At 35.3% G+C, this 4,608-nt stretch overlaps 1 pseudogene across 1 annotated transcript; it reads right to left on the bottom strand.

Annotated features, from left to right (window-relative positions):
* Window positions 1-3,455: 3,455 nt before the first annotated feature.
* On the bottom strand, window positions 3,456-4,011 carry LOC308517036 (calmodulin-like; annotated as a pseudogene). Its single transcript has one exon. The product of its transcript is annotated as a calmodulin-like (transcript).
* Window positions 4,012-4,608: the final 597 nt, after the last annotated feature.

Here is a 4,608-nt window from a genome sequence, read left to right on the forward strand (position 1 = left end):
CTTCTTTTCTACAGCAGCATAGTATTCCATCGTGTAGATGTACCATAGTTTTCTAATCCACTCATCTGCTAATGGGCACTTAGGCTGTTTCCAAATCTTAGCTATTGTAAATTGTGCTGCTATATATAGGAGTGCATATATCCTTTCTGATTGGTGTTTCTTATTTCTTGGAATATATTCCTAGAAATGGGATTATTGGGTTAAATGGGACTTCCATTTTTAGTTTTTTGAGGAAACTACATACTGTTTTCCACAGTGACTGCACCAGTCTGCATTCCCACCAGCAGTGCAAAAGGGTTCCTTTTTCTCCGCATCCTCACCAGTACTTGTCGTTTGTTGATTTGTTGATGATAGCCATTCTGACAGGTGTGAGATGATACCTCACTGTCGTTTTGATTTGCATCTCTTGGATGATTAGTGACTTTGAGCATGTTTTCATATATCTCTTGGTCTTCTTTATTTCCTCTTTCGAAAAGTGTCTATTTAGGTCCTTTGCCCATTTTTTTTTTATTGGATTGTTTATCTTCCTTTTGTTAAGTTGTATGAGTTCCCTATAAATGTTGGACATTAAACTCTTATCAGAGATAACATTGGCAAACATGTTCTCCCATGCAGTGGGCTTTCTTGTTGTTTTGTTGATGGTTTCTTTTGCTGTGCAGGAGCTTTTAATTTTGATGTAGTCCCATTTGTTTATTTTTTTCTTTAGTTTCCATTGCCCTGGGAGCTGTATTGGTAAAGATATTTCTACGACATATGTCTGATATTTCACTGCCTATGGATTCTTCTAATATTTCTATGGTTTCCTGTCTTACATTTAAGTCCTTTATCCATTTTGAGTTTATTTTTGTGTATGGTGTAAGTTGGTGATCTAGTTTCATTTTTTTTGCATGTATCTGTCCAATTTTCCCAACACCATTTACTGAAGAGACTGTCTTGACTCCATTGTATGTTCTTGCCTCCTTTGTCAAATATTAATTGAGCATAATCACTTGGGTCGATTTCTGGGTTCTCTGTTATCTTCCATTGGTCTATATGTCTGTTCTTGTACCAGTACTAGGCAGTTTTGAGAACAGTGGCTTTGTAATATATCTTGATATCTGGTATTGAGATACCTCCAACTTTGTTCTTCTTTCTCAGCATTGCTGCAGCTATTTGGGTTCTTTTTTTTTTTTAAATTCCAGATGAATTTTTGGAGAGTTTGTTCTAGGTCTGTAAAATATGCCATTGTTACCTTAATTGGGATTGCATTGAATCTATAGATTTCTTTGGGTAGTATGGGCATTTTAATGATGTTGATTCTACCAATCCATGAACATGGTATATTCTTCCATTTGTTTATGTCTTCCTCTATCTCCTTTTTTAACTTCCTGTAGTTTTCCGAGTACAGGTCTTTTACCTCCTTAGTTAAGTTTATTCCTAAGTATCTTAATTTATTTGGTCAATAGTACATGGGATTGTTTGTTTGTTTAGTTTCTCTTATTGTGAGTTCATTATTGGTGTATAAAAAAAGCCATAGACTTCTGGGTGTTAATTTTGTATCCTGCTACATTGCCAAATGCATTTATTAAATCTAGTAGTTTTTTTATGGAGTCTTTGGGGTTTTCTATACAATATCATGTCATCTGTGAATAATGACAGTTTTACCTCTTTTCCAATTTGGATGCCTTTTATTTCTTCTTCTTGTCTGATCGTTATAGCTAGTACTTCCAGTACTACATCAAACAGGAGTGGTGAAAGTGGGCATCCTTATGTTGCTCCTGTTCTTAGGGGAAATGGTTCTAGTTTTTGCCCATTGAGTATGATGCTGGCTGTAGGATTGTCATATATGGCCTTTATCATGTTGAGATATACTCCCTCCATTCCAACTTTGCTGAGAATTGTTATCACAAATGGGTGATTTTGTCGAATCCTTTTTCTGCATCTATTGATAAGATCATGTGATTTTTGTCTTTCAATTTGCTTATGTGATGTATCACATTTATTGATTTGCAAATATTGTACCAGCCTTGCATCACTAGAATAAATCCCACTTGATCATGTTGTATATTGCTTTTCAATATATTGCTGGATGTGATTTGCTAATATTTTATTGAGGATTTTAGCATCTATGTTCATCAGGGATATTGGCCTATAATTCTCTTTCTTTGTAGTGTCTTTATCTGGTTTTAGAATTAGGATAATGCTGGCCTCATAAAAAGTGTTTGGAATTGTTCCTTTCTTTTGAATTTTCTGACATAGTTTGAGGACTATAGGTATTAGTTCTTCTTTGAATGTTTGGAAAAACTCCCCTGTAAAGCAGTCAGGACCTGAGTTTTTGTTTGGTGGGAGTTTTTTTTTGTTTTTGTTTTTTGGTTTTTGGGGTTTTTTTATTACTGCTTCTATTTCATTGGTTGCTATTGACCTATTCAGGTTTTCTTATTCTTCCTGATTCAGTTTTGGGAGATTGTATTTTTTTAGGAATTTGTCTGTTTCATCCACATTGTCCAGCTTGTTGGCATACAATTGTTCATAGTATTTTCTTACAATAATTTGTATTTCTGTGATGTCCATGTTTACTTCTCCATTTTTGTTTCTGATTTTATTTATTTGGGTCCTCTCTCTTTATTTCTTGATGAGTCTGGCTAATGGTTTATCAATTTTTAAAAAAATATATATTTTATTGATTTTTTTACAGAGAGGAATGGAGAGGGATAGAGAGTTAGAAACAGTGATGAGAGAGAAACATCAATCAGCTGCCTCTTGCACACTCCCTGCTGGGGATGTGCCTGCAACCAAGATACATGCCCTTGACTGGAATCGAACCTGGGAACCTTCGGTCCACAAGCTGACGCTCTATCCACCGAGCCAAACCAGTTAGGGTGGTTTATCAATTTTATTTATCCTTTCAAGAACCAGCTCTTGGTTTCATTGATTTTGGGGGGGGGGGGCAGGGAGAGGATTTTTTTTTTTCTTTATTGGAAAACAAATACACAACTTGGAATGAATTTGAGGCAAATTGTGCTTAAGCAGATTTTCTTTAAGTGGCTAACCAAAGCTTAAAAAGCAAGTAACAATAAAAGAAAATGTTTCTGGTATAGGACCAGCAGTACAAAAAAATAGTGTACGAGTACCTGGATAGTGCACCCATTTTGCAATAGTGCAATTTTTAAATACATATTGTTGACTGTCCATAGTCATGCAGAGTTACAACTCCATACTTCAACAACAATGTACTCACAGTTCCTAAAGAAAACTACTTAAAAAAAGGCATAACCTGATCTTCCCTCATTTGACCAACATCTAAGTTTAGATGTGCAGAAGGACTTAGATATATCCAGAATAAGCCACATGCAACATGTTACTTGATCAATTTTCTAAAATAAGGTTTCAGGACAATAACAGTAAGATAAGGGAAGAAAACATGGAGGAATGAAGTCCTAATTACTATACATGCATATTTTTTTGACAGTTAGAGGGAACCTTTTAGAGATAAGTTACAAACAAATAAAAGGCAAATAAACAATTTTGTATAAGAAATTTAACACATTCTATACAATATCTTCACTTTGCTGTCATCATTTGTACAAACTATTCATAGTTTATTTGACTATAACCATCAATATCTGCTTCCCTGATCATTTCATCAACCTCTTCATCTGTTAACTTCTCTCCAAGGTTTGTCATCACGTGGCAAAGCTCTGCTTCACTAATATAGCCATTGCCGTCCTTATCAAACACACGGAATGCTTCTCAGATTTCTTCTTCACTGTCTGTGTCTTTCACTTTTCTTGCCATCATTATCAGAAATTGTTGGAAGTCGATTGTGCCATTACCATCAGCATCTACTTCATTAATCATGTCCTATAACTCTGCTTCTGTGGGATTCTGCCCAAGAGACCTCAGAACAGTTCCCAATTCCTTTGCTGTTATGGTTCCATCACCATCCTTGTCAAATAGTGAAAAAGCTTCTTTGAATTCCACAGTCTGCTCTTCAGTTAGTTGGTCAGCCATGCTGCAAGTGGTGCCCGTCTCTGAGAAGCAACTACACAACTACTCAGCTAGCTCGTTCCACTCAGATTAATTCCTTCGTTGATTTTTTGTATTGTTTTTTTAGTCTCTATGTTATTTATGTCTGCACTAATCTTTATTATTTCCTTCCTTCTACTTACTCTGGGCTTTACTTGTTGTTCTCTTTCTAGTTGTTTAAGTTGTAGGGTTAAATAGTTTATTGCTGATTTTTCTTGTTTTGTTTTTTTTTTTGAGGTATGCCTGTAGTGCTATGAACTTCCCTCTCAGGACTGCTTTTGCTGTGTCCCAGAGATTTTAGGTTGTTGTGTGTTCATTTTCATTTGTTTCCAGGAATTTTTTTTACTTCTTTCTTGATCTCCTTGGTAACCCATTCATTGTTTAATAACATGCTATTTAGCCTCTATGTGTTTGAATGTTTATGGGAGATTTTACTGTAGTTGATTTCTAATTTCTTTCCATTGTTATCTGAGAAGATGCTTGACTTGATTTCAATCTTCTTGAACTTATAGAGACTTGTTTTGTGTCCTAAAATGTGGTCTATCTTTGTGAATAATCCATGTGCACTTGAGAAGAATGCATATTCTGCTGCTTTGGGGTGAA

This window comes from Myotis nattereri, assembly GCF_964212035.1.
Source record: "Myotis nattereri genome assembly, chromosome: 3".
Lineage (NCBI taxonomy): Eukaryota > Metazoa > Chordata > Mammalia > Chiroptera > Vespertilionidae > Myotis > Myotis nattereri.